Raw genomic sequence first — 14,163 nt, 5'->3', positions numbered from 1 at the left:
GAGGCAGCTTGGATGTAGTTCATTCAACTCTCTGCCAGGCACTTAATTGTAAATAGCAGAGTAATCACGTAGATGTAGATCACGTAGATTTAGATGACAGTTTACAGTGGTAATAGACCATAAACCATTAACACGGATGTTGGTGTAATGGATCATAGACAGAGACCACTGAAGTGAATACTTAATCTCAGAATATGACTATAAAGTAATCTACAAGCCAGGCAGGCTGTATAGCAATGCAGATTCTCTCAGTAGAATACAGCCCAATTAACATATCCACACTGACAGGAATCAACTGGAAGGAAAGGAAAAGGGTAATTAGGCGAATTTGCAACAAATCCTAGTGAGCACTGAAATAGAAAGTAATGAGGAGACACCTTTAGACGCAGAGGCAGATGTTAGAGAAAGTAAGAGTAGTCCTGAGGAAAAGCAATGAATTCTAAAAGAAATGTATGGCAATCCAATGGGAAGGCACCAGGGCACGCATAAAACGTTCAAGAATATAAATCAACATAAGCAATGGAAAGAAATTTAACATGATGTAGAAAAATACGAATATACGAGGGTTGACTGAAAAGTAATGCCTCCACCTTCGTAACTCTTCAACAGTTGGCAACAGTGCTAAGCGGCAGGTACTGACTTGTTCCGTAGGCCCTTCTCTACAGCTCCAGTTGGCGGGAAGTCTTAGCATTGAACGGTTGTGTTGTTACAGTGTAAGGTATGGAACCCTGCGCAGACGGTCGGTCAATGCGATTTAAGCAACGTGCGATCATTGAATTATTGACAGCAGAAGGTTTCACCCCAAAGGAGATTCATCACAGAATGAAAGCAGTTTATTGTGATTGTGTTGATGTGAGTATGTGCGTCGTTGGGGTAGTAAGTTTAAAGATGTTGAGGCGGGAACACCTGACTTGCGTGACAAACAAAGGGTCGGACGTCCTATGACAGCAACCACCATGTTTCACGAGCAAAATGTTGACAGATTGTTTCAGGACGATCGTCGTATCATTGAGAGAGAAACTGCAAGCACAATCGGCATTTCACGAGAACTTGTTGGTCACATTATTGCTTTGCTTGGCTATCAGAAGATCTGTGCACGATGGGTACGCTGGATGCCGACTCCTGAAAGTACACGGACTTGAAATTTGCCAGGAACTCCTCTCGCGTTACGAGAATGAAGGTGACGCCCTTCTCCATTCATTTGTGACAGGAAACGAAACGTGGGTACACCATTACGACCCGGAGACGAAACGTCAGTATCTGAAATATCGACACAAGGACTCGCCCCAGAAAAAGAAATTCAAGATGCAGCCCTCAGATGGGAAAACCATGGCCACAGTTTTCTGGGACGCAGATGGTGTTATCCATGTTGATTTCCTTGATCGTGGTACAACAATACATTCAGAGCGTTACATCACAACGCTACGGACTCTGAAACGACGGCTAACAAGGGACCGAAAGGAAAAGGGAAATGTTTTCTTGCAGCATGACAATGCCAAACCACACACTTCGCGTGCCACCAAAGCAGAACTTCAGAGACTGAATCTCACCCACATTTAACACCGTCTGACTTCCATCTGTTCCCGATAATGAAGGCGATCTGCGGGGACATCATTATGCTTCTGATGAAGACGGTGAGAAAACTGTGAGACTGTGGTTGCGGGGACAGAGTGTCGACTTCTTCAGTGACGGCTTCAAAAAACTTGTTCATTGTTGGCAGAATTGCAGAATTGTATCCAATTGGCTGGCGATTATGTGGAAAAGTGAATATTGATAATGAAAGATCACATTCTAAGAATTATATCTGCGTTTGATTTATTAAAATATTCCCATCCAAACCCAGTTAACGAAGGTGGAGGCATTGGTTTTCATTCAACCCTCCTATTTGTTCACCATGCAAGAATGCATTTACACAGGCAAAGACAAAAATGCCGTTTTAAATAACAGACAGAGCAGAAAGTACATTCGAAAAGTATTCAACGGACATTGTAGGCCCATAAATGTATCAAGAACATGTGAAATTTACATGCTGACATTCCAAAACAATTTCAGTAAGTCCGCATTAGCTATGCCAATAGAATGACAAGATACTGATGATACAAAATTCTGCCACTGAGTCTGACTGACCAAGTGCCAAATTCTTTAAGTGACCTTTTCAAGAGAGTTTGCAAATTGTTGCGTATTAGCAAGATACACACAATGGCATACCACCCAGAGCCATAGGGCGCACTAGAGAGAATTCACTGTACACTTTGCGACTGGAGCCCAAAGTGCATGGGACAAATGGGTACTAAATGCAGTTATTGTATTTAACACGACTCCATGCTGTAGTACAGGGTACACGTCGTTTCAAATGACGTATGACAGAAAGGTAAACATCGCAGGAACGTACCAATGATAACCAGAAAAGGTAAGTTATGGCTATGAGTCATATATGAACAGACTGAAGGCCAGAGTGCAAGAAGCACACAATGCAACAAGACAATCAATAACACAACACGAAAAGGCTAACAAGAAACAGTGTGATATTTAACCAAATCCAAAAGAATTCATAGTAGGTGATAAAGCGTTGCTGTACAATGAAGCAATAAGATGTGGCAAGTCTAGGAAATCAGACTCACACTGGCAAGGACCATGTGAAGTAGTCAGAATAGACAGGCGGGATTTAGTCATAAAATTAGGAGGAAACAAAGATACACGCAAACAGATTAAAATACTACTTCAAATTTCATGTATGACACAGACAGGAATATTACTGCTGGTATTACTACTAGCAATCACAGCACAAGCTGACACAAGACTACTGACAACGGGTTATGAGGTTTCAAAAATAGGTAAGTCTTAAGGATTATACTATGATAATTTAGAAGTAGTTGAAATATACAGTACAACATTGAGGCTTGTAATTTATGTAAATCTAGATGCTATAACTGAACGGTTTCAGAAGAGATTGGAAACTGGCAGAACAAATATGTAAGGACACTCTAAAAGATTTAATAGAATGTCGCTTCCTAGACCAATAGGTGGCATGTCACATAGAAAAGGTGACAGAGTTACGGAGGGTGGTAACCACTTGACAAGGCGTGAGACAAGAAAGAGGAGAGGTCTGTTTAACCTCCATCGATGAGGTATGTGAGATATTACTAGGTATGCCAGATGATGCTGATGATGTGTATTGTGAGAAACACATGGAAGAAATGGAAAAAGAGTCCAAAGATCTTTTGAAGTTAACCGAGGAACAAGTAGCAGTGATAAGAGCCACATGTCATGGCTAAATACGATGGTAAGTGCGAGAAAAGAAAATTAAGACCGTTAAAATTTGGGATGGAAAGACTACAAAGATTTCTTAAGTCGTATGTTAAGTAGTCAGACATAGGATGTAAAAGAGTCGCAACGTTTGTAACTATTTGTGAACAAGTACTGAAACTAGCAGATGTATTTGGAGATATAGAATCTGAGTAAGCAAAAATGATAAATGCTGTATCCATCTTTTTGATTTAGAGCTCCTTGTATTGGCCATGTTTGCAGTTAAAATTTTTGGATTGAGGTCCGCTAGTTATGTACATACAGACGCGCACATACACACACACACACACACACACACACACACACACACAAAGATAAAATCCAAACAAAATTCAAATTTGGCGCCGAACTCTCTGGTGAACAAATGAACACTGACTGGGCTGGGACACATAACAAACCACAATCACACTGTGCTCTGGTGTAGTGAAAGTGTTTTTCTACGTTATTTGTGGAAAATACTTGTTATAGTTAGGTACACATCACATCATCTCAGCATGATGCGGAGAATGGAAGTACTTGCCACACGAAAAAGTAAGTAAATACGAAAATAGGCACGAAAACATCGCGAAAAAGTAAATTACGTTCTAGAAGATAGGTTAACTCCCAGCAAAAAACTTTCTCATCAACATCGTTTGGTTGCAGATGACAAGCTACCTGTAGTAATTAACACAAAAGTGATCTAGAAAATTCATGCACACCAAATGTAAAGGTATTTACAAAAAGAAACGATCTGTTGTGTAAACTAAAAATGCACATAATTTTATAATCATTTAACAAAAATGTTCACAATGCAGAATAAATAAAAACGAAAACCCACTGATGATGACACAGTGGTGCCGAAACATGTTTTGGTACTGAGAAAAACGGTGTTTTGCATAACTGGTGGACCTCACATCCAAAAATAAATGCTGTAGTTAAGGCACAGAAAGACATACTGCAGCCTCACATAATCAACCCAATACAAATTGTGAAGTTCCTCAGTCTAACAACAGATAAACTCAAAGACGTGACGTTCGCTGTTCCTCTAGACTAATCGCCAGGGTACCTGTTGTTAATGTTAATTGATATAGATGTATTTATAGCAGGAAGCATGTTATAATATGTGATAACTGTCCCCTTAGTAGATAATAACATGGTTACCTTATACAGAATGTCCCCTTTACAGCAATAAATCCCTCTCAGTCAGAAGGGAAGTACATTTTCGTTCGGTGAGAAAAGGAATTTTTACTTATAGACAATGCAAAAAGACAGTAAACGATACTTTCGACAGAACAACTCGACTGTATGGAATTAAATAAGAAAAGGAAAATTTGCAGACAGACATTTACACTCTTCTCAATCTTGGATCAGGAAGAGTGTGGAGCGAAGTTGCTTCAGCCAACAAGTGTAACGCCAAAGAATAGTGAAAACTGAACTATAGTTTTACAGCAAAGTATATGGACACATTTAAATAACAATGAGTGGTTGTACAACGTTCCCAAGGAGGAAGGTCTGACAGTGTTATGTGGGAGACAGGCCCGAAGGGATGTCGTACTAAGAGGTGTTGGAAAAAATAAGCTTCTACAGTAAGTGTGACGGTTGTGGAACTTTCATATACACCAATACAACAAAAAGGACTAATAGCAGAAATAGAGTTGTAAATAGATAGTTGCTAGTAAATAAGGAAAATAGACACATATTGTTGTCTAATTTAGTTACCATTAGATCAAGAATTAAAGAAAGCAGAGAAACTTTTAAACGACTTAGATAAGGTGATAACTGAACAGCAAGAAAAGATTATAAACTCTAAATGCCTGATGCATTATGCCTTCACTACATATGTGAGCATAACATTTGTGGAATGTAACTAAAGAAAGAATCTGTTCTATACACTTTTTGTGTTACGTAGATGCAAACTGCTCTCGTTAACAGATAACAAAGCTTAAAAATCTAACTACAAAGATACGCAGAGGTACAATGCATACTCTAAAAACATTGTTATCACTGTTGGTTCAAACTTTTTTGATAATGGATTTTAAATAATTGAAAATTAATTGACTGTTGAACTTAATTCCAATTTCATTTCCCTAGACTTACAACATCTAATACTTTCCCTGAAGTCACGTAGCAGTAATCCAAGAACTATAAAAACTGAACTTACAAAAATTGAACTTAAATGTATAATCCCTCCTTACACAAAATTCCAAAATCTACCTCTTAAATCCATTTCCCTCTCAATTATCGATAAATCCTAACAAAAAATGGAAAAAAGACTCCCAATCTGGATGTCTGACGAACCAAGAATGTTGGATTATCAAAGTGCTGCCGTAAATGAAACAAACTTAATCATTACCTGCAATCCATTCTTCACTAATATTATCGTACTAATGTAAACATCAGTTATTTTTCTCTCCGAACAAGTCTTGTACTGATTTGCAATATAATTCCAAAAATCGCCACTGTTTGTCCCTTGCAACTACTAAACCAAAACTCTACTGTTCACAAGGCCCAGAGAACGTAACCCGTGAACAGTACTCTTGAGAAAGTAGTAATGTGCGAACAAAGTCCAAACAGGCAAGAAGGCTCAGTACACTTAAGAAATAGACGACAGAAGTAACTTTTTCAGTCCACATTATCAAAAAGGAAATGTAAAATGTAAATGTAATTATTTCAGTTTATAAAGGTGTAAATGCAATTGTTTCATTCCAGAGGAAAATATAAAGGGTAAAGTAATTGTTTCATTTGATAAAGGAAAAATGGACATAAGAGTGTAAACGTATGTAACACAATTGGATATAAATGTAGACAACAGATTGTAATGGCGAATGATACTAGGAAGGGTAAGGCCAATTACATGGACAGGGGAGATGTCGTACCCGTGGGAAACGGCCAAGTCTTGTTAGTTCGAAATATAACGAAGGGAACGTTCCGAGACAAGAGATATTGGTCGCCTTGCCATGAAAACAGCCAGGCCGTGGAGGGCGGTTACATAAAATCTCAGAGGCTCCTAAACGCATCAGGGAAAAGTTATGAGCAGAGGCGCCATAGTAGCGCCGGTCACATACAGCGATAGCACGATAAGCTGTAAAAACAAGAGTGATATAATTGCAGACAAGGAGTGAGGTTAAGAAAGGGATAAAGGGAGCGAATTTTTGGAAGAGACGCCTGTACTTCGTGAAGAGCCTATAGCAGGCCTAAGACATGATCTAACGACCGACGCCTCCCTTCCTTCACTCAGACTCCGAAGAACAGTGCACAACTAGAGCCAATGAGACTGTGGGGACTCTCCGACAACACACCATGTCAGGGACTGGCCGGGACGAAGGAGAAAACTGAATAAAACGCAGAGGCAGGACGCTCCGAGAGGTCTGCTGCAGTCAGAGTAGGAAGTTGGTAGTTGTTTCATCAGAGGCAGCGAAAGAGAGTAGCCATGCAGGCCTAAGCAGAGGTACCTGCAAAAGCCGAAGCGTAGCTGATGGAATCTTAGTCGTTCAGCTAGAGACTTCTGGGTGTCGTGTCGTGGGTCCGGGCTCAATTAGTACTGATAGTTTCGTTTTATGTAGACAGAACGGTGCTGGTTAGTGACTGTATTTGTGTGAAGACTTGGTCTCTTCATGTTTCCTTCAGAGCAAGTATATCAGGAATTGATAATATTTTCTGAATAAAATCAGAAATTTTAAAATACTCGTGGTGTTTGTCATTTCAGTACTTATTCCAAGCCTTACCTTTCGAAATAAGGGACTTTTAACAATATAATCAGGCCAAGATTCCCTCTCACTTAGTCGAGCTGACTATTTTTCGTCCTCCCGTACCTCGTTGCCCATTCCCAAGCAACGCCTACGTTTCAGACTCGACAACACAATTACTTATTAAATGATACGCTTTTGAATGGAATACAACTTGCAATATATTCACCACTTCTGAAAGAATATCAGGTGTTACTGAGTCATCTGCATTCTGTTAACAAATTTTCTTAAAAGTTCGCAGCTTCTGGCGTTTGTGGTATTGGCTATTCACCAAAATTGTAATGAAACTTACGAACGCGTTCTCGACGTGTTCTCAGGCATAGAAACACCGCTTGTGGTGCGGCGAGTACGAGGAGACGCACTTTCTTCTTTGTGTCGTAAAATATACAGGGTTATTACAAATGATTGAAGCGATTTCACAGGTCTACAATAACTTTATCATTTGAGATATTTTCACAATGCTTTGCACACACATACACAAACTCAAAAAGTTTTTTTAGGCATTCACAAATGTTCGATATGTGCCCCTTTAGTGATTCGGCAGACATCAAGCCGATAAACAAGTTCCTCCCACACTCGGCGCAGCGTGGCCCCATCAATGAGTTCGAAAGCATCGTTGATGCGAGCTCGCAGTTCTGGCACGTTTCTTGGTAGACGAGGTATAAACACTGAATCTTTCACATAACCCCACAGAAAGAAATCGCATGGGGTTAGGTCGGGAGAGCGTGGAGGACATGACATGAATTGCTGATCATGATCTCCACCACGACCGATCCATCGGTTTTCCAATCTCCTGTTTAAGAAATACCGAACATCATGATGGAAGTACGGTGGAGCACCATCCTGTTGAAAGATGAAGTCGGCGCTGTCGGTCTCCAGTTGTGGCATGAGCCAATTTTCCAGCATGTCCAGATACACGTGTCCTGTAACGTATTTTTCACAGAAGAAAAAGGGGTCGTAAACTTTAAACCGTGAGACTGCTCAAAACACGTTAACTTTTGGTGAATTGCGAATTTGCTGCACGAATGCGTGAGGATTCTCTACCTCCCAGATTCGCACATTGTGTCTGTTCACTTCACCATTAAGAAAAAATGTTGCTTCATCAATGAAAACAAGTTTCGCACTGAACGCATCCTCTTCCATGAGCTGTTGCAACCGCGCCGAAAATTCAAAGCGTTTGACTTTGTCATCGGGTGTCAGGGCTTGTAGCAATTGTAAACGGTAAGGCTTCTGCTTTAGCCTTTTCCGTAAGATTTTCCAAACCGTCGGCTGTGGTACGTTTAGCTCCCTGCTTGCTTTATTCGTCGACTTCCGCGGGCTACGCGTGAAACTTGCCCCTCACGCGTTCAACCGTTTCTTCGCTCACTGCAGGCCGACCCGTTGATTTCTCCTTACAGAGGCATTCAGAAGCTTTAAACTGCACATACCATCGCCGAATGGGGTTAGCAGTTGGTGGATCTTTGTTGAACTTCGTCCTGAAGTGTCGTTCCACTGTTATGACTGACTGATGTGAGTGCATTTCAAGCACGACATACGCTTTCTCGGCTCCTGTCGCCATTTTGTCTCACTGCGCTCTCGAGAGCTCTGGCGGCAGAAATCTGAAGTGCGGCTTCAGCCGAACAAAACGTTATGAGTTTTTCTACGTATCTGTAGTGTGTCGTGACCATATGTCAATGAATGGAGCTACAGTGAATTTATGAAATCGCTTCAATCATTTGGTGGTGGTTAGTGTTTAACGTCCCGTCGACAACGAGGACATTAGAGACGGAGCGCAAGCTCGGGTTAGGGAAGGATTGGGAAGGAAATCGGCCGTGCCCTTTCAAAGGAACCATCCCGGCATTTGCCTGAAACGATTTAGGGAAATCACGTAAAACCTAAATCAGGATGGCCGGAGACGGGATTGAACCGTCGTCCTCCCGAATGCGAGTCCAGTGTGCTAACCACTGCGCCACCTCGCTCGGTTCAATCATTTGTAATAGAATAGCCCTGTATGTAATCGCATAAAAAAATACCACGCAACCTATATTTAGTAGCAGGTTAATATGCAAGTAATTTTCATTACTTTTAGACTTTAGAAAAGCCCAAAGACAGATTTATTGACGTAATGAAACCTTTTCAGAAAGGCAACAATCTATCATCAATACCCATTAGTGAACCTTGTCTGAGAACCTCTAGAGAATGTTCTTTAGAATAGTGAGATTCATTCCTAATTGACAAAGGAGAGACAACATTCACTTTCTTGGAAAAGTGTAGTTTAAGAGATCGGTGACCTCATTAACGAGTTCGAGCTCCTTATCACAAATATTCTCCATGGCCTAGGCCAGTGGTCGTCAAATATTTTTGTTCAAGAGCCAATACCGACAATGTGCGGCTGCACCTCGGGCCGCATATTTAATGACGTCATTATTAACTGGTAATGTATGAGCGCCCAACAGACAAGTTCAGTAAGGGAGCGATAAGTTGCCCACCGGACCCCAGGTACTGATCGTTAAAAGGCGGCATCAGTCCACTGTGGCCGGCCGCGGTGGTCTAGCGGTTCTAGGCGCTCAGTCCGGAACCGCGCGACTGCTACAGTCGCAGGTTCGAATCCTGCCTCGGGCATGGATGTATGTGATGTCCTTAGATTAGTTAGGTTTAACTAGTTCTAAGTTCTAGGGGACTAATGACCTCAGAAGTTGAGTCCCATAGTGCTCAGAGCCATTTTTTAGTCCACTGTGTTTCGACTCTTCTGTGTCAGATTCCTGTCAACCACAGCGACTCCAAAGCTGTGACACTGTAACGGCCTGGCGAAGAGCTGATGTGTTATCCGTGTGAGCGGATGATTGATTTATTAATAACAATAATTATATTTAAATGCAATATGCAATATGAGATACGATCACAAACTTTTAAAATGTTTTAATGTCGTTTTTTCCACTCATTACTTTGTGTTACAAGAGCCTTAATTTAATTTTATATTCCTTGCTCTAAACACAGCGTGATCCCGTGATGATATTACAAACTTTCTCAAGGATGATGGAGAAGGATAAATGTATCAATTTGCAGTAAAGGACGCTGGTCCAGAATCGACCAATTCCAAAGTTATAAGCGAAAATCGTTCTGATACCTCTGACAGTGGAATATCTGTACCGATACGCTTGTCGCTATGATTGTAGGCTAGGCAACTTGCAGATGTAGTAGTACAGACCAAAACAAGAAAAAATGTCTAGCAAACATGGACTCTAAAAAGCGTATTTTAAGAGCTGCGAGCACCTGTTCATGTTCCACATTATGAAACATCGCTTCTACAGCAAACTCTTTGGTTTCCATATTTTTGGTTTAGATAGATCAAAAGAAGAAAAAATGTCCAGTAAATATGTGCTCTAAATATCTTCTCTAAAACGCATACTGCAAAAATTGTAAAGTACATCTCCTCCATTAAACAAGCGCACACCCTAAAATCTTAGTAACAATGATATAAGAACGATTCTCGCTTATAACTTTCGACTCGGTCGTTTCTGGACCAGGATCCCTTTCCTCAAATTGGTACATTTATCCTTCTCAGTCATCTCTGAACCTTTGTAACGTTATCACACAATCATCTTGTATGTGCCGCATTTGAAGATGATCGTGTCTATTTTGTGCATTCAAGAATCCATATTACTTCCGTTTGAAATTTATACCTTAACAGCTGATAAGTATGAGTCGCGCACGCCCGTTACGTTTTAGTACTGGAAGACAAACAATAAAACATTCCTCTCTTGACATTCTCTAGCCTCGCAGGGGCCGCGCTACTTACCCCTTCCCCCTCCCCCCCCCCCCCTCCCTGAGGTAAGTCATCGAATACACCAATGTCAATTAGAATTAAGCACGTCTTAAAATTTTACTTTGTCTGTAAGATTTTTTTTCATTCAGCTGTTAGTTGCTCGACGTATTTTACTATAAAATGAGGCTGAGAATCGCGGGCTGCACGAATACGTGGTTCGGACGGCATGTCGTCCGCGGGCCACAGTCTGACGACCACTGGTGTAAGCCGTGTGTGGATAGCCGGATGCCCGCGATTGGTTTCAGACCGGCCCGGGAAAGAAATCCGTGGGAGTGACTGGGAGGCGTTCGCAGTATACTCGACTCGGCCTGCGACCCATTTTCAGATACTTCCGCTGACGCTCGGCGCGCCTCGTGTTTGCAGCTTATGATGCAGATCAGTAAAAGTTTTGCATACGTGCATGCGTGATGCCATTTTATCGCCGCTGAATGAACAACAAAGAAACGCACATTTTCCAGTCTGAGCACGAAGCTATGGCCCAAACACTCACCGAGCGAGGTGGCGCAGTGGTTAGACACTGGACTCGCATTCGGGAGGACGACGGTTCAATCCCGCGTCCGGCCACCCTGATTTAGGTTTTCCGTGATTTCCCTAAATCACTCCAGGCAAATGCCGGGATGGTTCCCCTGAAAGGGCACGGCCGACTTCCCTCCCCATCCTTCCCTAATCCGATGAGACCGATGACCACGCTGTCTGGTCTCCTTCCCCAAAAACAACCAACCAACCAACCCAAACACTCATGTGGGGGAACCAGCTCAGCTTGAGGAGATGCAGGAGAAGTGTTTTCGCTTCTAGATGAGTGCTGACAACACATACCCTTTAACGCTTCTGGTCAACGTCTGCGCTACACACTGATAAATGGCAAACACTGAAAGTATTCGCTAATGTCACGAAAATTACAGACTACATAACGAAATGTGCCGATTTGATCAATGGCAGTAGTGTTTTAACTTGGCCGACAAATTAGCTTTATTTTTCCATGATGACATTTCAATACGCACGGCATCTAATCTTCAGATGTTCATATTTATTTACGTGTTGTGAACAGTTTCTTTACTAACGGTGTTGCAGAATTTTGCAACGGAAGTGTGGGAACAGAAAGTTAGACAAAATATATAAACAGTTACGCACAGTCCAGGAGTCGACGACAAAGACGTTAATTATTTGAGTACTGTTTGTTCTTTGTCTTTGTCCAGTGGCGTCAGAATGTTGTGTTGTTGATTATTCGCTTTTATGTTTTTCGAGTCGAGCTAAGTGAATGTCAGTGATGATGCGTACAGAAAATACGCTCCTAAGATTGGTTCTGACACGTCCGCTATTACAAACGTCCAACGACAAGTATTAAGAAAACCTAAATTCACATCCTTGCTGCATCTGCCCCGCGTTATTATCGGCTGTTTATCTGCTGCCTTGAGGCGAACTAACGAACTGACCTTGACTGATTTATCTTTCTCTACTATCGAGCGAGGTGGTGCAGTGGTTAGCACACACGACTCGCATTCGGTAGGACAATGGTTCAAACCTGCGTCCGGACAGTCAGACTTAGGTTTTCCGAGATTTCCCAAAATCCCTTCAAGCAAATGCCGTGATGGTTCCTTTGAAAGGGCACGGCCGATTTCCTTCCCCATGCTTGTCCCATACGAGCTTGTGCTCCGTCTCTAATGACTTCGTTGACGACGGGACGTCAAATACTTAACTCCCCCTCATTCTCCTCCTCCTCTCTCTCAATTGGCAACGTGCTTACGCCAAACCCGGTCTCCATCAGATAATAGCATAAACTCTCCACGTCTCCTACACAGAGTCGTCGTGATAAAGGCAAAAAGGAAGTGTCTGTACTCATACTCTGCATGTTATTGACTCGGCATGCGTAACTGCATGGTAGAATACACTTGGCGGTTCGTTCACCGTAACGTTTATGATACATGGACTGAGCTGCCCCTCCCGCCGGAGGTTCGAGTCCTCCCTCGGGCATGGGTGTTTGTTCTTAGCGTAAGTTAATTTAACTTAGTTTAAGTAGTGTGTAAGACTAGGAACCGATGACCCCGGAAGTTTCGTTCCTTAGGAATTCACAAACATTTGAACATTCATTTATGACACCGACATAGTTGTTTAGGTTGCGTCTGTCCGCTGTTTCCTAAGCTGCAGGACCCTCCGAACTAGTGGTCCTCCACGTGTCGATCTGCCCCAGTATCCCTTCCAGTTGTTCCTTTAGTGTCTGAAACTGTGCGGTTGTATCCGCCCATTGACCCTTGTGAATCGCTGCCACCTGATACTCCCGACTTCGCTACCGCTTCTACGGTGCTCAATGTACTCGATGTCTCCATCGTTGCACGAACTCTGTCAGCCAGCTGGAGAATAGTGGTCATGTCGCATCCATCCTTCGCAGCCACCGCCGCTCTTACTGCCGTGGGAACCTGTGATGTAACCGGGGTGCGGCATCCGAAAATTCTTCCTACGTCACTATCCCCAGTAACTGCAGCCAAAATTCTGAGGGGAATCTGTTATCTCGTCACTCGCTGCGTAATAAGTTGTGTATCCCTTGATCTAACGGTTTACTGACTCTACTTATCAAAATCTTCTTTAGACCCTATGTTGCTGTGTTGCTGGTGGAAGCTTAATTTCGTCTTCTACTAATGCCGCTGCTGTAGCTTCCAGAGTGTTGACTGATATAGCGAACTTTTCTTGATCGTTTGTCACTTTATTATGAGTGAACGCAATTCTAATATCGAAAACCAGATATCTGTTTATCGGGCAGGAACTGAGGCATGCGCACATTCGTACGCCCTCTAGATGAATCATCGTTTCTCGTAGTTTCGTCGACTGCGGAGCCTGTCACGCTCAAATCGTTAATTTGTCCCGGCGAAAAGTTTCCATGTCGCTTTCTTCCATTCCGTAAGTCGTGTATCTGACTGCGCAGCGTACTTTGTGTCAAAGGACTGCTGTCATCTGTCGTACGCATCGGCGAATTTGCGTCGCGTCGCCTCGCTTGTTTGTTTCTTGCTGTGCGAGTTCTTCTGGATATTGGGTCACCACTTTAGGGCCGCTACGTAACATGCATTAAATAATAGCTTCTTATACGCACATGCGAGAACATACAAGTTTATTTCTCTTTCTCGTAAAACATAAAAGCGAAAATTCATGGGACATAATCAAAAGGTCCTGTCGTGCACAAAATCCTGCACCGGAAACACTTTCGCAATTATGGACGCCTATAGAAGCAGCATGGCTCAATATTTCTGCAGGGGACTTTCAACGACTTGTTGAGGCCATGCCGCGACGAGTTGCTGCATTACGGCGGGTAAAAGAAGGCCCGACACGATATGAGGA

This window comes from Schistocerca piceifrons, chromosome 3 (genome assembly GCF_021461385.2).
Source record: "Schistocerca piceifrons isolate TAMUIC-IGC-003096 chromosome 3, iqSchPice1.1, whole genome shotgun sequence".
Taxonomy (NCBI): domain Eukaryota; kingdom Metazoa; phylum Arthropoda; class Insecta; order Orthoptera; family Acrididae; genus Schistocerca; species Schistocerca piceifrons.
The sequence above is the reverse complement of the archived record's forward strand: the minus strand, read 5'-3'. Positions refer to the sequence as shown.